This window comes from Saccopteryx bilineata, chromosome 2 (genome assembly GCF_036850765.1).
Source record: "Saccopteryx bilineata isolate mSacBil1 chromosome 2, mSacBil1_pri_phased_curated, whole genome shotgun sequence".
Classification (NCBI taxonomy): Eukaryota; Metazoa; Chordata; class Mammalia; order Chiroptera; family Emballonuridae; genus Saccopteryx; species Saccopteryx bilineata.
Genome location: NC_089491.1, coordinates 148,616,905 through 148,643,742, shown reverse-complemented (window position 1 = coordinate 148,643,742; position 26,838 = coordinate 148,616,905). Strand labels below are relative to the sequence as shown.

General features: G+C 39.7%; 1 protein-coding gene and 1 pseudogene across 4 annotated transcripts in view; one reads left to right on the top strand and one right to left on the bottom strand.

The window, feature by feature from the left end:
* The window catches only part of NELL2 (neural EGFL like 2), a 513,811-nt gene that overhangs the window by 434,078 nt on the left and 52,895 nt on the right, over positions 1-26,838 (top strand). The gene's annotated exons all lie outside the window — the stretch shown is intronic.
* LOC136322994 (septin-10 pseudogene) lies at positions 3,062-4,420 on the bottom strand (annotated as a pseudogene).

Genomic DNA, 26,838 nt, shown 5'->3' with positions numbered 1-26,838 from the left:
GTGCAGCAGTCCCGGGTTCGATTCCCGGCCAGGGCACATAGGAGAAGTGCCCATCTGCTTTTCCACCCCTCCCCCTCTCCTTCCTCTCTGTCTCTCTCTTCCCCTCCCGCAGCCGAGGCTCAATTGGAGCAAAGATGGCCCGGGCGCTGAGGATGGCTCTGTGGCCTCTGCCTCAGGTGCTAGGATGGCTCTGGATGCAACAGAGCGATGCCCCAGAGGGGCAGAGCATCGCCCCCTGGTGGGCATGCCAGGTGGATCTCGGTCGGGTGCATGTGGGAGTCTGTCTGACTGTCTCCCCGTTTCCAGCTTTGGAAAAATGAAAAAAAAATGGAGATAGAGGGATTATAACTCAACATATTAAAGCACATATAAGAAAAACCCACAACAAACGTCATGCTCAGTAGGCAAAACACTAAAAGTATTTCCCTTAAGATCAGGAACAAGACAGGGATCAACACTTTCACCACTCTTATTCAACATATTAGTGGAAGTTCTAGCCACAAATCAGACCAAAAGAAGAAATAAAAGACATCCAAACTGAAAATAATAAGTAAAACTATTATTTACAGATGACATGATATATAGAAAACCCTAAAGACACCATGAAAAATCTAACAGAATTAGCAAATGAATTAAAATTTGGCAAAGTAACAGGACGCAAAATTAATATGTAGAAATCTGTAGCATTTTTACACATCAATAATAAACTATCAGAGAGAGAAGTTAAGAAAACAATCCCACTTACTATCTCAACAACAACAAAAATAAGGTACCTAGGAATAAATTTAACCAAGGAGGTAAAAAATCTATACTTGGAAAATTATAGGGTACTGAAGAAAAAAAACTGGCACAAATTGAAGAAGGTACAAATAAGTAAAAACATATACTACATGTATGGGTAGGAAGAATTAACATCATTTAAGTATCCATACTATCCAAAGCAATGTATAGATTCAACTCAATTTACCAATGGCATAGTTCACAGATCTAGAACAATTACTCCAAAAGTTTATATAGAACCACAAATGACCCTGAATAGCCTCAGCAATCTTGAGAAAGAATAAAATTGGCGGTATCACACTACTTAATATCAAACTATATGACAAGGCCATAGTAATCAAAATAGATAGCATGGTATTGCATTAAGACCAGGCATCCAAATCAATGGAACAAAATAGAAAGCCCAGAAATAAACCCACACTTTTATGGTCAATTAAAATTTGACAAAAGAGGCAAGAACATACAAGAGGATAAAGATAGTTTCTTCAATAAATGGTGCTGGGAAAGTTGGACAGATACATACAAACAAATAAACTAGACCACCAACTTAAACCATACACAAGAATAAACTCAAAATGGATTATAGACTTAAATGTAAGTGCATAACCATAAAAATCCTAGAAGAAAGATAGGCAGTAAAATCTCAGTATTTCTTCTAGCAATATTTTTACAGATATATCTCCTCAACAAGGGAAACAAAGGAAAGTATAAACCACCGGTAGTCAACCTTTTTATACCTACCGCCCACTTTTGTATCTCTGTTAGTAGTAAAATTTTCTAACCGCCCACCAGTTCCACAGTAATGGTTATTTATAAAGTAGGGAAGTAACTTCACTTTATAAAATTTATAAGGCAGAGTTACAGCAAGTTAAAGCATATCATGATAATTACTTACCAAGTACTTTAGATCAGATTTTCTCTAACTTTGGCAAAATAAATCTTTATAAAACAACTTACTATAGTTAAATCTATCTTTTTATTTATACTTTGGTTGCTCCGCTACCGCCCACCATGAAAGCTAGAATGCCCACTAATGGGAGGTAGGGACCAGGTTGACTACCACTGGTATAAACAAATGGACTATATCAAACTAGAAAGTTTTTTTGTGTGCTAGAAAAAGAAAGGTTTTATTTGCAACTTACACAACTTTGTAAAAAACAAAAAACACTAACATAGGCTGTTAAACATTTTGTTGTCTGAAAAATACTTGTAATATACCTGTTTTAAAATAATTCAAACATAAAATTGAATGAACTTTGATAAAATGTTTCTTAAGATGAGTTTATAAAAAGTTAATGTAAACACATATTAGTAAGAATGCAGATATATTTTATTTGTCAAGAGTATAATGTCAGTTTTATTTAAGCTAAGTACAAAAAGTAAAAAAGATTATATACCTACAACCATTAAGAAATTAATTGTTCTGAGAATACTAAGGCACTGAATTCAATGATCCCTTTCTTTTGAGATGAATTATTTAAATTTTTATATCTTTAATATTCAGATGTTCATAGCTATTTTTAAGAAATATTTTTAGTAAGATAAGCCAGTCTTATTATTTCTGTCCCTGTAAGACAGGGTTCTAAGCAACAGGTATGGAACACATCCTAATACAAATACTGTGATAACACCTGTGTTTAAAACTATTTGTCACTAGAATAGAGTCTGTATACCTGGATGCTTTTACTTTTAAGCATACTTTGTTCCATCAGAATACTACATATCAACCACAAGAAGGCATGCGGAAGCATGGAAGGCCGCCGTGTCATACAAAATTTGATATGGACACCTAGGATCACATTACCAACTGGAAATCAAAAATTAAAATTTCTAGAAGATTATTCAGAGGTCAGAGTTTCAGGTACATAATACATCTTAAAACACGTTCCCCAAATTTCACCCTTTGTTTGTACAAAAAGGGCTCATCTTAGAGTATAAATGCAATCAGCGAGGGGAATGTGGGTATGCAGTGTGTTTCCTGTGGTGCAAACGCTGCCCTGTGGTGTGTGTGACACTCTGCAGGGATGGGAAGTGAGCAGCAGGGGCAATGGGCTAGACCCGTGACAACCCTGCACAGGAGCAGCAGTGGGGCGGATGCTTACCTCTGGCTTAGGCATTGACCTTACACTTAAAGGTGGTTTCCAGAGAGAGCAGTAACTGTAGTCACTGGCCACATACAGAATAAGGGCTAGAGCAAATAAAAACAGCAAGAAAATCACAGCAGACTTCTAGCATTTTAATAACTTTTGCTTTTGATGACCTGTGATCTGGAACCTTTCTTTTAGATACAATTGGGGAGCTTACGGTCCTTGTCCTTCTTCAGGTTGCTGCCCACTGCCATAAAGGTCTGGTTCTGGTAGATCTCGGAGGTTGCTTTATCTTTAGAGAAAGACATAATTTCTTCTTCCAAAAGCCTTCTCTTGTCTTCAAGCTTCATTCTCTCTTCATTGTGAACCCTCTGGAGGTGCTCAAACTTGGCCTGTATCTCCCTCTCTGCTTCCTGGAACATGGCTTCTTTCTCCTTCACGCGCTGCACAAACATCTGCTTCATCTTCTCTTCTTTCCTCTGGCATTCCTCATAGAACTCGTGTCTTTTGGCTTCATAGGTCTCTTGAAGGCTGAGTGGCTGGTTCTCAGGGCCCAGGTCAGTGAAGCCCATCTCCTGCAGCCTGCAGCGCCGGTACAGCTCGTAGTGCCTGCAGTGCGTCTGCTCCCGCAGGTCCTCCATGTTGGTGCAGATGAGCATCTCCCTCAGCTTGACGACGTCGCAGTGGCTTTCATTTTCCACTTCTACAACACCCCACGCGTACTGGCGCCCTTTGACCATCTTCTTTCCAATCTTCACCTCTTCCCTACTTCCTACAACAGCGAAGGGCAGGTGTTCATTCATTGAAGCATTGATCTTAGCCACAGTGTCATCCTCTGTTGGGAACTGGTATATCTGGACGCCACTGTTGACCAGCTCACTCATGATCTTGATCTTAAACTTCTGCAGTTCAGTTTTAGAAATTGTATCTGCTTTGGCGATCACTGGTATAATATTCACCTTGCTGTCCAGGCTCTTCATGGTCAGGAGGTCAAGCGTCTTCAGCGAGTGGCCTGTCGGGGAGATGAAGTAGAGGCATGCGTGGATGCGGGAGTCCTGGTAGTTGAAGAGGCAGCGCTTAATTTTCAGTTCTTCTTGGAGAAAAGCCTCAAACTGAGCGTCTATGTAGTCAACAATCGGCTGGTAGCTCTCTTCATTGTTTATTTGGTCACCAAATCCCACTGTATTCACAATAGTCAACTTCAATTGAACATTACTTTCTTGGAGTTCATAAGTCTGAGCTGCAAGTCTAACATTTGGGTAAAAATGTGGAGATTGGCAGTCTTCAAAATTAGTATTAAACAATGTATCAATCAGCGTTGATTTTCCAATTCCAGTTTCCCCAACACAGAGGATGTTAAAGCAGAAGCCTTGCTGGATGGATCTGTTGACCAGCTGATCAGGCAAACTGTCAAATCCAATGTGGCCAGATGTCCTTAAAGAACGAACATTTTCTCTTTTACTCTGTTCATCGTCAGGTACTTGGGAGGACAGACAGAATTCTGTTGCCACGTGAGACTGAAAGAGCAGGTGCGGCGCCTCCTCCGAGGTCATAACTCTGGACAGCAGTGGGCGGAAGCTAGCAGAGCACCCCCCCCCCAGCAAGCGGCCAGTCAGAGCCGTTGGAGTGGGGGGTGGGGGCGCAGCCAGGGGCGGGGGAAGCACGGGGGGGGGGGGGGCGGTGGCTCGGTAAACACACGTGGGTGGGAGTGAGGGGTGGAAACCCCTCAATACAAATGAGCATCTGTTGACCCAACAATCGCCTGGGAGGGGAAGCAGGAGAGGGGGGTTGAGGGGGAGCAGCTCGGGAAGCACGCAGGGGAGGTGAGGGGCGGAGGCGAGGTTCAGCAGAGGAAAAAGGAAAAAGAAAAAAAAAGATTCTACTTCTCACAACTAGGTTCATTGATTTCTAAATAGGTTGAGTAGCCTGCTGCCCACCAACCCTTCTTCTGGACCCCAACCAACTTGGCTTGGCCGCCCCAGACTGCCATGCAAGCCTTTGCTTTTAACACTGTCTGGGAAGAACTGCCAGGTGGACTGACCTGCTGAGTTCACGGAGTGTTGAGAGAGGTAGGGCTGCTTCCCTGTCAAATTGTTTTCCCATTGTTTGAAAACGAAGACTCTCCAGCCTGTGTTTCTGAACCTTGTGTATCTGCAAAACTTTTTTATGTGAGGCTGAAACATCATGTTCCTGTTAAGTAACTCTCTATTCTAATGGCTAGAGAGGCAGGTGCTGATAGACAACATACTATGGCTCAGTTTGTGGGTCTGCCAACTGTGAACAAGATGACATTCATTCTGAATTTTCAAGTGTGCAACTCTTTTAAAATTTCCGTGATCAGAATGTTACATTGTTTTATAGCTTAAGTTTGAAGTCCATCCTGAAAATTACCTGTGTACAATGATATAGTAACATGCCTTTCGCTGCCAGCACAAGGTAGTTTTTGTTTGTTTGGGTTTTTTTTTTTTTTTGCTCAATTCGTTTACCTTTATTCACCCAGCTCCCCAACCCCACTTCCCTCTTGCAGCTGTCAGTCAACTCTCTTTATCTGTGCTCCTGTTTCTATTTTGTTAGGTAGGTTGCACATATAAGTGAGATCATGTGGTATGTCTTTCTCTGACTGGTTTATTTCACTTAGCATAATATTCTTCATGACCACCCATGTTGTCACAAAAATACAAGCGTCTTCTTTTTAACAGCTGAGTAGTATTCCATTCTGTAAATGTCCCACAGCTTTTTTATCCACTCATCTGTTGGGCACTAGGGCTGCTGCCAGATCTTGGCTATTGTAAATAATGCTGCATGAACATAGGGGGCATATATTCTTTCAATTTAGTGTTTTGGGTTTCTTCGGATATATTCCCAGAAGTGGATTCACTGGGTCAAAAAAGTTTCATTTTTAATTTTTTGAGGACACTCCATACTCTTTTCCAAAGTGGTTGCACCAATCTGCATTCCTACCAACAGTGCACAAAGGTTCCCTTTTCTCCATATTCTTGCCAGCACTTGTTATTTTTTTATTTATTAATGATAGCCATTCTGATGGGTGTGAGGTAATATCTCATTGTGGTTTTAATTTATATCTCTCTTATAATTAGTGATGTTAAGCATCTTTTCATATGTCTATTGACCATCTGTATATCCTCCTGAGAGAAGTGTCTATTCAGATCCTTTGCCCAAAATGACTTCCAGTACTATGTTGAATAAGAGCAGTGAAAGGAGATACCCATTTTATTATTGATCTTAAGGGGATTGCTTTTCATTTTTGCCTAAAAGTACGACACTTGCTGTTGATTTGTCATATGTCATATGCTTTATTATGTTGAGTTATGATCCCTCTAGTCCCACTTTGATGAGAACTTTTATCATAAATGAGTGCTGGCTTTTAGCAAATGCTTTTTCTGCGTCTATTGATACGATCATGTGATTTTTATCCTTCATTTTGTTTGTGTGGTGTATCACATTTATTGATTTGCAAATATTATACCAGCCTTGCATTTCTATTGATAAAATAAGCCTTACTTGATCATGGTGTGTGATCTTTTAAATGTACTACTGGATCCAGTTTGTTAGTATTTTGTTGAAGATTTTAGATTCTCCAGGGATATTGGTTTATAATTTTCTTTCATTTTAGTGTCTTTATCTGGTTTTGAAATTAGGATAATTCTAGTCATGTAAAATGAGCTGGGAAATCTTCCCTCATCTTGAATAGTTTTAGTAGGAGAATAAGCATTAGTTCTTTGAATGTTCGGTAAAATTCTCCTGTGAAGCCATCCAGTCTAGGACTTTGGCTTGCTGGAAGTTTTTTAAATTATTGTTTCACTTTCATTAGTTGTAATTGTTCTATTCAGATTTTCTGATTCTTCCTGATCCAGTTCTGAAACATTGTATATTTCTAGAAATTTGTCCATTTTGCCCATGTTGTCCAGTTGGTTGGCATGTAGTTGTTCATAATATTTTCTTACAATCCTTTGTAGAGTGTTTCTATGGGGTCAGTTGTTACTCCTCCACCTTCACTTCTGATTTTATTTATTTGGGTCTTAGAGAAGACCCAAATGATGTCTGGTTAAAGGTTTTTCCATTTTATTTAGCTTCTCAAAGAACTAGGTCTTGTTTTCACTGGTCTTTTGTATCATTTTTTTTATTATTCTTTTTCGTCTCTATGTTGTTTACTTCCACTCTGATTTGTGTGTGTGTGTGAGAGAGAGAGAGAGACAGCAAGAGAGAGAGAGAGAGAGACAAAGAGAGGGACAAATAAGGACAGAGAAATAAGAAAGGAGAGAGATGAAAAACATAAATTCTTCCTTGCAGCTCCTTAGTCTCTTTAGTTGTTCATTGATTGCTTTCTCATATATGCCTTGATTGGGGGGCTGCAGCAAAGCAAGTGAACCCTTGTTCAAGCTAGCAACCTTGGGCTTCAAACTAGCAACATTTGGGCTCAAGCCAGCGACCATGGGCTGATGTCTATGATCGCATGCTCAGGCTAGTGACCCCGTGCTCAAGCTGGTGAGCTTGTGCTCAAGCTGAATGAGCCCTCACTCAAGCCAATGACCTCAGGTTTCAAACCTGGGTTGTTTGCGTCCCAGTTTGAAGCTCTATCCACTTCACCACCGCCTGGTCAGGCCACTCTGATTTTTATTATTTCCTTCTTTCTACTTACTCTGGGCTTTGCTGTTCTTTTTCTGGTTATTTTAGGTGTTTAATTAGATTGTTCATTTGAGATTTGTTTTGTTTTGTTTTGTTTCTTGAGGTAAACTTGTAATACTATGAACTTCCCTCTGAAGACTGCTTTCACTGTGTCCCATAGATTTGGGGTTATTGTGTATTCATTTTCATTTGTTTCCAGTGAATTTTGATTTCTTCCTTGATCTCATTATTAACCCATTCATTGTTTAATAACATGTTATGTAGCCTCCATGTGTTTCATTCACTGTTTTTTTAGGTTTTTTAATTATAATTGATTTTAAGTTTCATACTATTGTATTTCGAGAAGATGCTTGACATGATTTCAAACTTCTTAAATTTATTGAGGCTTATCTTGTGTCCTACCAAGTGGTATATCCTTGAAATGTTCCATGCGCACTGCTTTAGGATGAAATGTTCTGTAAATATCATTTAAATTCATATAATCCAATGTGTCATTTAAGGTTGCTGTTGCCTTCTTGATTTTTTTTCCATAAAGTGTATTCATTGTTGTTTGTGGGGTGTTAACATCCACAACTATGACTGTATTAGTGTTGATCTTTCCCTTAATACTCACCAAAACTTTCTTTAAATATTTAGGTGCTCCAGTGTGGGGTACATACATGTTTACAAGGGTTATATCCTCTTTTTGGGTTGATCCCTTTGTTATTATAGTGACCTTCTTTGTCTCTTGTTATGGCTTCTGTTTTAAGTTTATTTTGTCTGATATAAGTATTGCTACTCCAGCTTTGTTTTGTTTGTTTCACCCTGTGTGTATCTTTAGTTCTGAATTGGGTCTCTTGTAGAGGGCGTATATATGGGTCATGTTTTCTTATCCATTCAGCTACTTTATGTGTTTTGATTGGAGCATTTAATCCATTTACATTGAAGGTTATTACTATACTCTGATTTCTCTTCAGATCATATAAAATCTTTCATTTTTTAAGGTTATTACTGATATGTACTTATTTATTGTCATTTTTTATACCCATGTTCCACTCTCTCTGTTTTCTTCTTTCTTTATCCTTTTTAAATATAGCCGTTTAACAGTTGTTGTTGTTGGGGTTTTTTTTGTATTTTTCTGAAGCTGGAAACGGGGAGAGACAGTCAGACAGACTCCCGCATGCGCCCCACCGGGATCCACCCGGCACGCCCACCAGGGGCGACACTCTGCCCACCAGAGGGCGATGCTCTGCCCCTCCGGGGCGTCGCTCTGCAGCGACCAGAGCCACTCTAGCGCCTGGGGCAGAGGCCAAGAAGCCATCCCCAGCGCCCAGGCCATCTTTGCTCCAATGGAGCCTTGGCTGCGGGAGGGGAAGAGAGAGACAGAGAGGAAGGAGGGGGGGGTGGAGAAGCAAATGGGCGCTTCTCCTGTGTGCCCTGGCCGGGAATCGAACCCGGGTCCCCCGCACGCCAGGCCGATGCTCTACCGCTGAGCCCACCGGCCAGGGCCAGTTGTTTTTTTTATAATACTGGTTTGGTGATAATGAACTCCTTTAGAATTTGTTTGTTTCATCCAGGAAGCTTTTTATTTCACCCTCAATTTTAATTGATAGCCTTGCTGGATAGAGTAGTCTTGGTTTTCATCATTTTTTTAAATTTATTGATTTTTAGAGAGAGGAAAGAGAGGGAGAGACAGAAGGAGAGAGAGGAGAAGTAGGAAGCATCAACTCATAGTAGTTGCTTCTGGCTGGAATGAAGATAGTAAGTTATCTCAATTGATTGTTCATAGTAGTTGCTTCTCATATGTGCCTTGACCAGGCAAACCTAGGGTTTCAAACCGGTGACCTCAGCATTTCAGGTCGATACTTTATCCACTGTGCCACCACAGGCCAGGCTTGGTTTTCATTTTGAATATTCTATGCCAGCCCATTCTGGTATAAACTTATGCTATTGAGAAATCAGCTGACAGCCTTATGGAACTCTCTTGTGGATAACTTTTTCTTGCTGCCTTTTTTTTTTTTTTTTTTTTTGTATTTTTCTGAAGCTGGAAACAGGGAGAGACAGTCAAACAGACTCCCACATGCGCCCGACCGGGATCCACCCAGCATGCCCACCAGGGGGCGACGCTCTGCCCACCAGGGGGTGATTCTCTGCCCCTCCGGGGCATCACTCTGTTGCGACCAGAGCCACTCTAGCGCCTGGGGCAGAGGCCAAGGAGCCATCCCCAGCGCCCGGCCATCTTTGCTCCAATGGAGCCTCGCTGCGAGAGGGGAAGAGAGAGACAGAGAGGAAGGAGAGGGGGAGGGGTGGAGAAGCAGATGGGCGCTTCTCCTGTGTGCCCTGGCCGGGAATCGAACCCGGGACTTCTGCACGCCAAGCCGACGCTCTACCACTGACCCAACCAGCCAGGGCCTTTCTTACTGCTTTTAAGATTCTTTGTTTTCAACCTTATGCATTTTAATTATGATGTTCTTGGTATGGCCTCTTTGAGTTTGTATTAATTGGAACTATGTGCTTCCTGAACTTGTGTGAATTTCTCTTTCATTCAGTTAGGGAACTTTTCAGCCCATTATTTTTTCAAGAAAGTTCGTGATCCCTTGATAACTCACTTTTCCATCTGGTATCTATATGATGTGGATGTTTTTAAGCTTGATGTTTCAGAAGTCCTATAGACTTCCCTTATTTTTAGAAATTCTCTTCTTTTTATTGCTCTACTTAGGTGCTTACTATTATCTTCTGAATCACTGATTTGATTCTGTTTCAACTAACTAGCTGTTGATTGCTTCCAGTGTATTCTTCATTTCAGATATTGTATTTGTCATTTCTGTCTTTTTTATTTTATTTTATTATTTCTATGTCCTTTTTAATGTTTACTACCTCTCCTCTTTGTTTATGGTTTTACTGAGATTATTCGTTCTTCCCCTATTGTTCTGGAGTATCCTTATAACCATTGTTTTAAACTTTGCATCTGGTATCTTGCTTGCTTCCATATTAGTTAATTTTTTTGTGGGTATTTCTCTTGTTCTTTCATTTGGGACATATTTATTTGTCTTACCATTTTGTTTGTCTTTTTGTATTTGACTCTGTATATTGGTAAATCTGCTATAACTCCAAGATTGTTGTGAGGGCTTTCTGGTACAGGTGCCTTATGCTTCTCACTGGCAGTCTTCCAGATCACTGAGCTAGGTGCTCCAGAAATGTTTTTTGCATGGGTTATGTGCTCCCTCCTGTTGTTTAGTTGTGAATACTGTTTGCCCGTTCATGGGTGGAGATTACCCTCAGGCTCTCTAACAATAAAGATATACCTCATTCACAGTGTATGAGTCACTGTTTAGGGGTTGCCACCTAAGGCAAAGTTGTTCCCAGTAAATTCTGAGGCCGTCTGGAGTCCCCCTTTTTCTGTGCCATTTATGTGGCTAGTTGAGTCAAGCTCTAGTGTGGTCTGAAACCCACCACTGATTCTGTTGATGCTAGGTTCACTTAGATGAGATTTTGGTGCAAGTCAGTGCCAGAAATTATGTAAAACTAACCTTGGGCTACCTGCCTGGAACTACCATGCTATTCATGGATTGTGGCTATGTCTACTGGGCCTGGGAATGCAGGAGGGGGAAAGCTATATACAGGGTCAACTTCCTGTAGCTCTTAGCTGGGACACATCATTAAAAGGTACAAGGCTCTAAGGCTGGCATCCACTTGTCAGTTCTCTACCACTGCTGAGGTTGTCTGGACTTCTTCTAGAGTCTTATGTAGAAGGCCACCGAGTAGACCCAAGCTCCCCATGCCTCTTGGCCATTCAGGATAAGCTCAGTAAAGTGAGACAATGGGTTTGGAAGGACAGAGCTAGTAGTTCCCCTGCTTGGAGACAGCATTGTCAGGTACTCAATGAGGAGAATGTGGCCCCTACTCCAGAGCCATACTACTTACTCAGTCTTTGCTAGAGACTCTAACTGTAGCTACCCCAGGAGGAGCGCAGCTCTGGTACTGGTTGGGTGCAGTCAGCTCTCGCCACTACAGGAGCAAGCTCAGCAGAGTGGGGCCACCAGCCCTTGGGAAGACAAATCAAGACAGTCTTCCATTGTGGGTGGCACTGGCTAAGCCAGCGGGAAGGGAGCAAGCTCTACTTCCCCTCTGGGCTGTGTAGTGCAACCCCAGATCCCCAGACTAGAGTCCCTGAAGCTCTGAGTGGCATTCCTTTACCCTAATAGATATGAGCTCAGCTAGACAGGGACACTGAGACTTGGCAAGATAGAAAAGAACAGTCTCCCATTGTGGGTGGTGCTGGCCAAGCCTGTTGTTGGGAGGAAGACAGGCCCCCATTTCAAAGCCTCACAGTTCAATGTATGTCTGAGTGTCTACCTACAGTTTCTTCAGAGAAAGCACAACAAAGGATTGTTTGGGTATAGCCAACAATCCTTTCTGCTGGACTCAAGCTTGGCAGAGTGGTGTTGCCAGTATCTTGAGGTCTGGGTAGTGCACTCTCCAGGCTAGTGCTGTAAGGACAGCAGTGCTGGACCCTGGGAACATGGCCTCTGAGGGCAATGTGGAAAAATGAGAACAAGAACCTCAGTAGCTGACCCTTCAGATTTCTCTTCAGGGCCTTGCCGCCCAGGTCTTCTGTTTATCACTCCCATATTACCTGAGTCACTTTCTCTCTACTAGAGCCTTGGATGGGTGTCTGAGAGCAAGATCTTGTGCATTGGCCCTTTAAGAAGGTACCTGGGTTTCTAACAAGTCCCCTCCTCTTCCTGGTGGACAGAATCCTCACTGATTTTCACTGTCGGATGCTACTCATGCTCCACTTCCTGGCCCTGGTGCTCTGGGTGGGGATCCATTATGGGGTTGAGACCCCACCATATTTGGATTTTTTAAGTACATTACACTTAGTTATAGTGATGTTACTTTATTCATTTTTAATGAGCAAGTGAGAGAGAGGGGGAGGGAGACAGGGACAGACAGGAAGGGAGAGAGATGAGAAGCATCAATTCCTCATTGCAGCTCCTTATTTCAGTGATTGTTTTCTCATATGTGCCTTGACCAGGGAACTCTAGCAGAACCAGTAACCCCTTGCTTAAGCAGCAACCTTGGACTCAAGCCAGCAACCTCAGCTTCAAGGCAACGACCTTTGTGGACTCAAGCCAACAACCATGGGGTCATGTCTATAATTACTCACTTAATCTAGTGACCCCACGCTTGAGTTGGTGAGCCCATGCTCAATCCAGCAACCTTGGGGTTTTGAGCCTGGGTCTTCTACTCCCCAGGCTGATGCTCTACCTACTGTACCACCACCTGTTCAGGTGTTGTTTCCTTATTTTTTAAGAAAAAAATATTTTTGAGAAGAATATTTTATGTATTTGCTGAGGTAGAAATTCTAGACTGTATTTAATTGGTTTACCTATCTGTGGAAATGAAGCCAAACTATGGTCTAAAACTAGTAGAGTTATTTTCTTAGAAATATGCTTACTTAGGGTCAAAGGTTATGTTAGGTCACAAATCAACCAGGGAGATAAAGGTGAAGAGACTCATTTATAGGCAATGTTTACCTTTAACCAACCCTCCATGGCCTAATTGAATATAAAAATAAATATAGTAGATAATAGAAGCTGACCAAGTAAAACCATGGCAATAAGAATCCCAAAACATAGTTCATATTTTATGGTACATTTGAGATCCTTGGGCTATTTCAAAATAAAATTTGAAAGTCATAACAATAACTTTAAGACATTGAGAAAAATAACACTGTTATTAATACAGGGATTTGGGGATGGTTTTCTCAAAAATATCAGCACAATAGTTCAATTTTGTTCTTTTTTCAGGTTTTCATATAATCTTATCATCATGTACCAAAAATTATTTTGTATATGCCTTTTTTTAGAGAATTTTGTATAATATAAAGAGAGCTGTTAGTAATAATAACTATTGGTAGAAGTCTTAAAAAGAACAACAAGGAAATGCAATAATCATTTATAAAACTTTAGAATAAACAGCTCCAGTGTAAGAAATTCTGTAATTGCAGTTGTCTGTGATGTTCCAGGCAGTCAATCTGCGTGAAAAGAAACTTTGGGTTAATCAGTTTGAAGAAAAAATTATTTGAAGAAAATATGTAAAGACCTTTTCAGAAACCCTTCTAAGAGATGGTTGTAGGGTAGCATCATCTCATAAAACACCTGTCTTTCCAAACACCCTTAACTAACCTATCCATCTAGGATTATGTCTTTGAGTCTTCCAATTTTTGCTGCTGTTTATAAACTGGGTGGCTCAGCTTTCACTGTGTGACTGAGAGTGGATACTGGAAGAGGGAGAGAAGGCCTTCAAAGAGGAGAATGCCTCTATAGAGAAGAGGGAAAGGTAGGTAGACGGGAAGCACATGTGTAAATACATCAGTTTATAATCCTGCTGTACAGAGCTGTCTTTCTTGCTATGTTATGTACTTCTCAGAGTCAGGCTAAATATTCTCTTCACCCATGTACTCCCAAGGTCTACTGAATAGTAGGTTCTCAGTCAAACTTGTTGTATCAATGAATAAATTAATAGAAATGTGGACATATGTGGCTTATGTATATTACATATACTTCTAGGAAAAATAACATTCATGTTCAAGGGTGAATAAATCAGATGTGGTACATATATACTATGGAATACTACTCAGCCATAAGAAATGATGACATAGGATCATTTACAACAACATGGATAGACCTTGATAACATTATACTGAGCAAAATAAGTAAATCAGAAAAAACTAAGAACTATATGTTTCCATACATAGGTGGAACATAAAAATGAGACTCAGGGACATAGACAAGAGTGTGGTGGTTACCGGGGATGTGGGGGAAAGGGAGGGAGTTGGGGGAGAGGAGGGACACAAAGAAAACAAGATAGAAGGTGACAGAAGACAATTTGACTTTGAGTGATGGGAATGCAGCATAATCAAATGTCAGAATAACCTGGAGATGTTTTCTCTGAACCTATGTACCCTGATTTATCAATGTCACCCCATTAAAATTAATTAAAAAAAAGAAATCAGAGAGCAAAGTAAATGGCACTTAGATGCCCTGTGTATGTGTTCTTGAAAGGTAGAGACTGCCAATATTTTATGTGGGATATAGTATTGAATTAGTAAAGGGAATATTAGCAGCAAGAGCCTATAAGAACCAGAGCCAAAATGCATAATGATTTAATCACAATAGAAGTGTGTTTCTCATGTAACTATCCAAAGTGAGTGTTTTTGTTTGGCATTCCCTGAGACCGTGTTAACACTATCCAGTCGTCAGAGGAGGAAGAAAGAACGAGGGGCAGCACACCTGCTCCCTAAAAGTCTTGGCTACTCATATTCCATTGGCTGAAACTCAGGTAGTCTAGCTGTGTGCCAAGAAAGAAGAGGAAATAGATTTCTGTGAACTGTTAGCATTCTCTGCCACAATGAGCACATTATAACAAGTTTTATCCTTTCCAGTAATTTATTGTACAGTATTTGTGAGCACTATGACTCCCTTTTCTTCAAAATAATGAGATTACATATGTGGGTAGAAAAACTTATCGGCAATGAGAATTCATCAATTAATTTTCCCTACCTGTCTAATCGATGTCACATTTCTATTTTAAGTGAATCTCTTTTTTTATCTAGCCACAGGAGATATTAAAGTGAAAAGAACTAGAGAAGAATCTCCATGGTTTAGGGAGAACATGCCAGTAAGGCATAAATAAAGGTTATTCAACAAAGATTTTCCTAGTTTTTAGACATCTGCTCTAGGAAATTAGAAGTATAGAGTGTTTAATTTTATACATAGTTGTGCATTACAGCTGCTTTAATGTATTATATTAGAAATAGTTCTAGTTAAAATGTAGGAAAAATTTAATATTTATGATTTAGCTTTGAAGTTCCAATTATAATTTGTAAGTAGTTATTGTTAGAGTAATTCTGAAAGAAAGTATTGGTTAATTGAAAATAAAATGGCAGCTATCAGTATATATTTTTTTATTTAAACCACAAGTAAAACTTATATTTTAAGTCTGTTTTCCTAATGTTTGATTTTAAAGTTTGAAGGTCCTCCTTGTTTTGTGCTAGTCACTGTGGGCCAGAGTTTAAAACACCAACACTTATGTTCTGAAATTCACTAGAGAACCATTTCTTTTGGAGAATTACAATTGCTTAAATCAGTTCATTTTATTAATGTTCTTTCAACTCCTTTGAAATGCTCATATGTGAATCCAAATGCTTCCTACTCAAGATTCAGTCCCATTTGTTAAGGATGATTTCACCAGAGTTCAACAGATATTTACTGAGGACTTATGTACACCAGACTGTATCCTAGGAATAGAGGGACTCAAAGGTGAATAATGCAACTTCAGGCTCTCTGAGGACTCTATTTGGAAACTCTCTAAGTGTCCATCCATCAGTAGATGGATAAAGACAATGTGGTGTACAGGCATACCTCATTTTATTGCACTTTGCAGATACTGTGTTTTTTTGCAAATTGAAGTTTTGTGGCAACCCTGCATTGAGGAAGTGTATCAGCACCCTTTCCCAACAGCGTTTCCTCACTTCATGTCTCTGTGTCACATCTTGGTAATTGTCACAATATTTCAAACTTTTTCATAATTATTATATTTTTTATGGTGGTTCATGATCAGTGATCTTCAGTGTTACTATTGTGATGGTTTGGGGATGCCAGGAGTCATGCCCATATAAGATAGGGTCAAACTTAATTGAAAAATGGTGTGTGAGTTCTGACTCCTCCACTGATTGGCCATTACATCTCTCTACCTCTCTTCTGGCCTCCTATTTCCTGAGACACAACAATATTGAAATTAGGTCATTTAATGACCTTGAAATTACTTCTAAGTGTTCAAGTGAAATGAAAAGTCTCTCACTGTAAATCTAAGGCTAGAAATGACTAAGCTTAGTGAGGAAAGCATGTCAAAAGCTGAGACAGTCTGAGAACTAAGCCATTAGCACCAAACATTTAGCCAAGTTGTGAGTGAAGAAGAAAAGTTCTTGAGGGAAATCAAAACTGCTACACCAGTGGACACATGAAGAAGACAAAACAGCCATATTGCTGAGATGGAGAAAGTTTTTATGGTCTGGATAGAAGATCAAAGCAGCCACATTCCCTTAAGCCAGAGCGAGGCCCTTACTGTCTCAGTTCTCTGAGAGACATGAAGAATCTGCAGAAGGAAAGTGTGGAGCTCTCAGAGGTGGATGTGTAAGGCTTACAGTAAGAAGCAGTCTCCATAACACAGAGGTGCAAGGGGAGGCAGCGAGCGTGATGGAGAAGCTGCAGTCAGTTATCCGGAAGACCTAGCTAAGATAATTCATGGAAGTGGCTACATGAAACAACAGATTTTCAGTGTAGATGAAACAACCTTTTGTTGGGCGGAGATGCCATCAAAGACTTTAATACTGGTAGCTTGAGAATTGAAGTCAATGCCTGGCTTCAAAACTTGAAAAGCTGATTCTCTTGTTAGCAGCTAATGCGACTTGTAACTTATAGTGAAAGCCAATGCTCATTTACCATTGTGAAGACCTTAGAGCCCTTAAGAATTACGCTAACCTATTCTACCTGTCTTCCATAAATGGAAAAACAAAGCCAGTATGGTAGCATATTTGTTAAAACATGGTTTATTGAATCTTTTAAGCCCACTATTGAGAACTACTGCTCAGAAAAGATTTCTTTCAAAATATTACTGTTCATTGACAATACACGTGGTCACTCGAGAACTCAAACGGAGATGCACAATGAAATTCATTTTTTCACACCTGCTAACACAGCATCCATTCTGAAGCCCACAGATCACACAGTATTTGACTTTCGCTTCTAATTACTTAAGAAATATATTTTATAAAGCCATAGCTGCCATAGATATGATTCCCCTGGTGGATCCAGCTGGGCAACGTAAGCCGGAAACCTTCTGAAGAGTGTTCACCATTCTAGATGCCATTTAGAACATTGTCAATTCATGAGAAGAGGTCAAAATGTAAACATGAACAGGAGTTTGGAAGAAGTAGATTTCAATTCTCATAAGTGACTTTGAGGAGTTCAAGATTTCAGTGGACAAAATAACTTCAGATGTGATGGAGATAGTAAGAGAATTAGACGTGGAGCCTGAAAAGGTGACTAAACTGCTGTGGTCTCATGATAGAAATTTAAAAGATAAGGAGTTGCTTCTCGTGTATGAAGAAAGAGAGTGGGTTCTTGAGATGGAAACCACTCCTGGTGAAGATGCTGTGTAGATGGTTAAAATGGCAACAAAAATTTAGTCTACCACATAAACTTAGTTGATAGAACAGTGGCAGGGTTTCAGAAGACTGATTCTAGTTTTGAAAGAAGTTCTACTGTGGGTCCAATTGCATCACATAGCATCACATGTTGCAGTGAAATTGTTCATTAAAGGAAGAGTCAACTGATGCAGCAAACTTTATTCTTTTCTTATTTTAGGAGATTCTTACAGCCGCCCCAGCCCCCAGCAACCCCACCCTGAGCAGTTACCAACACTGAGTCAGTCCCCCAAAATGTCAAGTTCACCACCAAAAAGATTGTGACTCACTAAAGCCTCAGATGATGGTTAGCATTTTTTAGCAATAAATTATTTTTTAAAATTTTTATTTATTGATTGATTTTAGAGAGAGAGGAAGGGAGAGAAAGAGAGACAGAAACATAGAGCTGTTCCTGTATGTGCCCTGACTGGGGATTGAACTGGCAACCTCTGTGTTTCCAGGTGATGCTCAAACCAACTGAGCTATCTGGCCAGGGCTAACAAAGTATTTTTAATTAAAGTATGTATATTGGTTTTTAGACTAAATGGTATTGCACATTTAATAGACTACAGTGTAGTGTAAGCAACTTTCATATGCACTGGGAGACCAAGAAATGTTTGTGACTCACTTTATTGCAGTGGTCTGGAATCAGACCCATAATGTATTTAAAGTATGCCCGTATATATGTATATGTGTGTATGTGTACATATATGCATGTGTATGTATATATGTGTGTAAAGATGTGGTGGTAGTCATATTGCAAAAGTATATCAAATAACCACAGTGAATACCCTAACGGTACACAATATATATTACATGTCAATTATATCTTAATAAAGATGAGGGTGGGGGACACTAACAGAAACTCAGCTGACTGTGATAAGTTCAACATCAAATGCAGCAAAAGTGCTAGAACTCAGAGAACTGGAATGGCTTCCTGCAGGAAGAAGACCTGGGAAGAACCTTGCACATACGATTTTGATGAGCCAGGGGGAGGGAATGTATGCTCAAGAACAAAGGGGCCTTACAAGCAAAAGCAGGGAGGCTGGAGAGCCCGTTGGCATGGAGGGAATGGAAGGATCCGTACGAGTCCTGCAGCACGAGATCTGTGGAGGGGAAACCGTGGGAGATGAGGCTGGATGGCCTAGTCCAGCTTCTTGAGACATTTACTTATGTGAAGGGTGCATGTGAACTAACTATGCTTCTAGCCCATCCTGGTTCTATTGATAAACTCCATACCCTATGTGTAAATCTTTTTAAATTCTAAAAGTAAAGTCTATTTAACTTAACAAGATTTATAAAATGAAGAGCTCTTCAAAATAAAAAGAATAGTATTACAAATGGGAGCAAAACTGTTATCTTAACATGAAATACATGTTTACATACTAGAATAATATTTTATTTATAATTGTAATTCTGCTTTTCATATGACATTTATCATGCTTTTCCATATCATTAATTTTCAGAAACATCATTTTAGTAAGCTGTATAGCATTCCATTTTTATACGTATGTCATAATATCACTTTCTCATCACTGTGCATCTAGATCATTTTCTTTGCTTGAGCAGCTTAAAAGTGAGGTATTATAGATAAAATCAGACTTCAGATGCTTCTCATTGACTAAAGCACTGAAATTAACTAGAAAGGCAAACTTCTTACCAAACCCACTTACAACGTTGGATCCTGCCCCTGAGCAGCAGCAGGACGAGCTCCTGGGGAACACACGCTACCACAGAAAACCACAAGTAGCTCGAGGTGAAGTTCATGGAGATTATTTTTCATTTAGGTCCCTTCATATAATTACTTCAATCACAATATAAAGAGGAGAGAGAGAGAGAGAATAAATAATGATGTTTTGGAAACTAGATACAAAAGACAAACAATATACCTGGCACTTAGTAGCCAAGTAACTGTCAGTTTCTTTCCCCCTCCTTACTCCCTTCATTATATCAGACAATCATAAAAATGTGGACTAAATTTTTTTTATTATTTTTAATTTTTTTCCCCATTGATTTGAGAGAGAGAGAGAGAGCAGGGAGAAAGAGAGATTAAGGGAGAAAAGGAGGAAGGGAGGGGAAATGAGAGAAGCATCAACTTATTATTTCACTTAGTTCCATTTAGTTGTGTACTTACTGTTTCTCCTACATGCCCTTTCCGGAGATTAAACCAGTGACCTCTGGACACCAAGATGATGCTTTATATACTGAGCCATCCGGCAGGTAGATATTTTTCTTTTAAAAAATACATTGCCCAAGTACAGAATTAGACTGAGTTCATAAGACCAGGCATTCAGGATTGGAAACCTTTTGATGTAGCATTTGATGTTGCCTTCATGATAAAATTGGATCGTGAGACCAATTTGATTGATCATAAAGAAATAGGTTGTTAAAAGAAATAAAAAATATAATTGGGCCCTGGCCAGTTGGCTCAGTGATAGAGCATCGGCCAGCATGTGGAAGTCCTGGCTTCAATTCCCAGTCATGGCACACTGGAGAAATGACCATCTGCTTCTTCACCCCTACCCCATATCTCTCTCTTTCTCACTCTTCTCCTCCACATCCATGGTTTGAATGGTTCCAACAAAGTTAGCCCTGGGTACTGAGGATGGCTCCAGGGCCTCCACCCCAGGCACTAAAATAACTCAGTTGCCGAGCAATGGAGCAGTGGCCCAACAGGGCAGAGAATTGCCTGGTAGGAACTTGCCACGTGGATCCCAGTCCGGGCTCATGAAGGAGTCTGTTTCTGCCTCCCCACCTCTCAGCTATCCCACTTTTAGGAATATACCCCAAGAAAACCATAGAACTGTTCCAAAAGAAGAAATGCATCCCCATGTTTGTGGCAGCATTGTTCACAATAGCGAAGATCTGGAAACAACCCAAGTGTCCGTCAGAGGACGAGTGGATTAAAAAGCTTTGGTACATATATACTATGGAATACTACTCAGCCATAAGAAATGATGACATCGGATCGTTTACAATAACATGATGGACCTTGATAACATTATACGGAGTGAAATAACTAAATCAGAAAAAACTAAGAACTATATGAATCCATACGTAGATGGGACATAAAAATGAGACTCAGAGACATGGACAAGAATGTGATGGTAACGGGGGGATGTGAGGGGGGATGGGGCGAGGAAAGAGAGGGGGTGGGGGGAGGGAAGGGGCACAAAGAAAACCATATAGAAGGTGACGGAAGACAATTTGACTTTGGGTGAGGGGTATGCAGCATAATCAAATGTCAAAATAATTTGGAGATGTTTTCTTTCAGCATATGTACCCTGATTTATCAATGTCACTGCATTAAATTTAATAATAATTTTAAATTTTTTAATTAAAATTTTTTCAAAAATATATAATTAGTCTGGAAGAAGTTTTTGATTAAGTGATTTCATATTGACAGGACCAGACAATTGCCATCAGTCTGTGTGGCTAAGTGGTTTTTAGAGCTCCATAAAAGAGCAAACCTGTCTTTAAGAACCCCATGGGCTGCTCCACTTAATTTTAATTGAAAGGAGATACAGTTTGCTCATTTTTTTTTTCTTTTTGGTACTTTTTTTCCCTTCAATTACACTGGGGAACAATTTTTTTTTCATTTTCTGTTGCATGAAGTTTTAGAACTGTTTTTATATATTTCTGTATCGCTGATTCCAAATCTGAAATCTTTTTTTTGGTGCATGCTCGACTTTTTATGCAATTTTAATTTCTTTTTTTTTTTTTCTGTATTTTTCTGAAGCCGGAAACGGGGAGAGACAGTCAGACAGACTCCTGCATGCGCCCGACCGGGATCCACCCGGCACGCCCACCAGGGGGCGACGCTCTGCCCACCAGGGGGCGATGCTCTGCCCCCCCGGGGCGTCACTCTGTTGCCACCAGAGCCACTCTAATGCCTGGGGCAGAGGCCAAGGAACCATCCCCAGCAACCGGGCCATCTTTGCTCCAGTGGAGCCTCGGCTGCGGGAGGGGAAGAGAGAGACAGAGAGGAAGGAGAGGGGGAAGGGTGGAGAAGCAGATGGGCGCTTCTCCTGTGTGCCCTGGCCAGGAATTGAACCTGGAACTTCTGCACGCCAGGCCGACGCTCTACCACTGAGCCAACCGGCCAGAACCTAATTTCTTTTTGTTACAGTTAATGACATGCATTGGTTTTTACATTGGAGTTAAAGGGCAACGACTCTTGGATTGAACATAACCACAAGGCAATTAATGTTTTACAAACATCACTTTTACATAATTGTAGTTGTTTTTAAATGTAAAAAATTACTATCTGATAAAAACACCCTCTTATTTTCCTTTAAGATTGAAATATGGCTTCTTCGAGTAAGCGTAAATGTAAGAATAGTCCTGACACCTTCTGTTATATATGTGGCTGTTACACACTTCAACGTCAAAGGCACAATATTTCATCATTTGTGATACGTGCATATATTGCCTATTTTCAAGTTCCCCTTGGCGATCAAGACAAGAATTGGGCTCCTCATATTGTGTGTCATAATTGTGAGGAAATGCTTCATGACTGGACTAAAGAAAAACGCAAAGAAATGCCTTTCGGTATTCCCATGGTTTGGCGTGAACCTAAGGACCACAGCAGTGACTGTTATTTCTGTTTGATCCATACAAAGGGCATCGGCAATAAAAAACAGCATATGATCACATATCCTAATATTCCTTCAGCAATACGACCTATCCCACACTCTGAGACACTCCTGGTTCCAGTTTTCAATGGTTTTATTTCTTCTAAGAACAAAGAAAGTGAATGTGGTGATCAAGTATATTTTGATAAGATGCATGAGGAGATGGTTGTAGAATCTGAAGGGTCTTCTTCTGCTGCCAAGAAGTCATTAATCCCTCAGCACTTTAGCCAACACAAATTGAATGACTTAGTAAGAGATCTGGGCCTATCAAAGAAAGCAGCTGAATTATTAGCCTTCAGACTTCAAGAAAAGAATGTACTTTACCAGTCAGCTAAAGTATCCCATTTCAGATAGTGTGAACAAATTTTTGTGGACTTTTTTTTTGAAGACAAACACTTTGTTTACTGTCATGGTATCAGTAGTCTTCTCAGCCAGCTAGGTGTTACCACTTACAGTCCAACAGAATGGCGGCTATTTTTTGACAGCTCTAAACAGAGTCTGAAATGTGTTCTCCTGCACAACAGTAATGTTTATGCAGTGGTTCTAATTAGTTATTCAACTCATCTGCGAGAAGATTATAATGACATAAAAATTGTCCTCAACTTTCTGAAGTATGAGAAGCATAACTGGATCATTTGTGTGGATCTTAAAATGGTAAGTTTCCTGCTAGGACAACAGAGGGGTTTCATGAAGTATCCTCCTTGTTTTCTGTGTTTGTCGACAGCCGAGCTTGGGAGAAACACTGGACACAGAAGGAGTGGCCGAAACATGAAGCTCTGGAAGTAGGGATGCAAAATATTGTGAACGAACCTGTAGTTAACTGAGACAGGATCATTTTCCCGCCCACTTTACATCAAACGTGGCTTAATGAAGCAGTTTGTTCAGGCTTTGAATAGAGAAAGTGAATGCTTTTAACATATTTTTGCTTTTCCTGCCTTTTCTTTCAAGAAGATAAAAGCAGGTGTATTGGATGGACCTCAAATTCAAGCCCCCATACGTGACGAAGAATTTACCAGGAAGATGAATAAGGAGGAGAAGGCAGCATGGCAGTCTTTTGTGGCAATTATAAAGAACTTCCTTGGCAACAAAAAAAGCAGAAAACTATGAACTTCTGGTTTAAAGGATGCTGTTGGCTTTCCACAACATTGGATGTAACATGAGCGTTAAGATTCACTTCCTGAACAGTCACCTTGATAAATTTCTTGAAAATCTTAGAGCTGTTAGTGATGAGCAGACTACTACTGGAGCATCAAATTAGATTGTCCTCAACAAGTACACAAACGCAAGAGCTACAAACACAACTTTTTGCCTGAATAGAATTTAAATAAGTTTTGCACAAATTTTATGATTAAAATAAGTGTTTTAATATGTTCTATTTTGAAATTGTGGATAAATTCTGATGCAGTCATATTGTTTAGTGCAGCGGTTCTCAACCTGTGGGTCGCAACCCCGACAGGGGTCGAACGACCAAAACACAGGGGTCGCCTAAAGCCATCGGAAAATACATATTTATTATACAATACATTTTAAAATAAAATATGTATGTCCGATGGCTTTAGGCAACCCCTGTGTTTTGGTCGTTCGACCCCCACCGGGGTTGTGACCCACAGGTTGAGAACCGCTGGTTTAGTGTATCAGTGTATTTACTGCATTATATGTTATATTTTCACAAAGATGATTGATGCCCAAGAAGACATTCTACTTCATTATGTTAAACTAAATGTTGAAAATTTTACAATAAGATGAAAACCTAAAATCTGAATTGCAAAAAAAAACTATAGCTTACAGAGAAAAACTAATCTCAGATTTGAGATCAGCACACTTGAATTAGGTAAGAACAAGTGTTTTTGTGGATGCAACAAAAATTTTGTTCCCCAGTGTTATCTATGTGGGAGAGATGTGATATTTTGTTTCTGGCTGAGAAAACTGTTATCAAGCTAATAGGTGTTTCAGCAGAGATGAAAGCAGTTGTTATAATAAAATGGTTTGAAAGTAGATAGTCTATCAGAGCTCTGACACTTGCTCAAAACCAGTAGGTGCCATCCATCAGCATATTTCATGGTTAGGACCTACTCAAAGCTGTATCAGACAACTCATTCAGATATATGGAAATTGTGATATTCCATGTATTTGTTTATTGGCATCAGTGAGCTCATTTCCCTCAAAGCAGTATTTCTTGTGACGTAAGTTTGACAGTTAGCTTGCAAATAAATACAGAATAGCTATTTTGACTGTCTTCTTACCAATCCTAGAATGCCATTCAAAGATCATTTCCCTGAATAACCAGTAAGTGAGCTCATCAAAATGCATAAAGCCTTTTGTAGTGCTATATTAATAATTCAAAAGCTTGCAGTAAATTATTACACAATGACACTTTAGCCCCTCTTATTCTTATTGGATAGTTTGAGAAAATAGGCGTCTTTCTTCTCCTTCTGGCAATAATCTTGAGGTAGATCAAGTAGACACTCGAATCCTTGCTGTTAGAAAGTGTCTCAGGGAAGCACGCACAGGAATGAAGATTTTCCTGTCTTTACCCTGATTAAGAGCAGTCTATTTATTAGTGTAGAGCTAGCGGGTGCTTCATATTCATGTTACCTTGGGAGCCTAATTATAATATTATCGAATATATGAAAAAAGTTTGCCTATTTTTAAAGAAGGTACTTGATTACAATGTAATAAATGGATGAATGTTTTAAGTAATTGGCTAGTATTTGAAAGAGTAAGTCTGAAAGTTTCTACTCAGCCATATTTTACTCCATGGCCTACGTTTCACTGACCAGAATTTCAGAGTAAGATAATGACTTTATTCTGAATTCACATATTTCTTCATCTGTACTATTCCTATGGGCTTTGTGCTATTTATCTTGTTTCTGAATTATTTGTGCTAACACTTTGCCTTTTTTATTAGACTGTGAGCATATATATATATATATATATATATATATATCTCAAAAATGTCTACCATATTTTTTATGATGCACATTCAATAGGTACTTGTTAAATGACTGGGTAAAAGTATTCTAAGTCTCATATCTGACACATTAGCCCTTGTAAAAGGGAAGACATGGCAAAGGTTTTTAAGAAGTTTCCAGAATTCCATTTAATTAAATGCTTGGTTCAACTTGTTACTTGTGCATCAGAGGAAGTTTTAAATCTATGTTAATCCAGAAGTATTTATTCTTAGATATACATCAAGAGGCAATTGGAGCCTGACCAGGCAGTGGCACAGGGCATAGAGTGTCTGCTTGGGACAACTGAAGACCCAAGTTCGAAACCCAGAGTTCACCGGCTTGAGCGTGGGCTCATCCTGCTTGAGTGTGGGCTCAGCTGCTTGAGCACAGGGTTGCCAGCTTGAGTGTGGGATCATAGACATGACCCCACGGTCGCTGGCTTAAGCCTAAAGGTCACTGGCTTGAAACCCAAGGTCACTGGCTTGAGCAAGAGGTCACTCACTCTGCTGTAGCCCCCCCCCATCAAGGCACATATGAGTGCAATCAATGAACAACTAAGTTGCTGAAATGAAGATTTAATGCTTCTCATCTCTCTCCCTTCCTGTATGTCTGTCCCTATCTGTCCCTCTCCCCTACCCTCTCTCTCTCACCAAAAACAGAAAGAGAGAGTTGGAAATGCTTCTTAGAATTGTTGACAGCCCTTTCTTCTGCCTTCACACTCTTTACTCTTTTGTCTCTTGGTTTTTAAAATTAGATTTGTGGTCTTCCTACCTTGCTTCTGACAATTTCTTTATACTTCTTCTTCCTTTTCTATACCTCAGTTATTTCCTCAAGGACTGTCCTTGGTTCCAATTTTAGTAGCATCTTGTAGGATCAATTCTGAGTATGTTACCCTCATGTCTCCAGTCTTGATATCTTTTTCCAGAGCTTCTGTCTTATTTTCTTTTCATCTGGACAACACTATTAGCATAATTGCTATCCTATTATACTCAGCACTTTTTAAATGAAGCTTCTAAATGTTCTCTAAAAATACCTTCATATGTATGAAAGAAAAAAGTCATATGGTTGAAAAATATCAAACAACCTAGAACTTGGAATGAAAAGCAATAGTGACACATCACCTTCTGCTCACTTCCTAGGGTCCTTAATAAAAGGAGTTCCTCCTCTGAACTCCAAAACCAGAAAATGACCTGAGAGACCGATTTCTCATATCTCCCAATAATGGTGGATGACTAGAAAGTTTTTGCATAGCAAAAGAAACATCAACAAAATGAAAAGACAGTCCACTGAATGGGAGAACATATTTGCCAATGAAACATCTGAAAAGGGGTTAATACCCAAACAATATACAGAACTTACACAACTCAACACCAAGAAAACAAACAATTCAATTAAAAATTAGGCAAAGAATTTGAATAGACACTTCTCCAAAGAGGATATACAGATGCACAATAGACACTTGAAAAGATTCACAATGTTGCTAACCATCAGAGAAATGCAAATCAAAA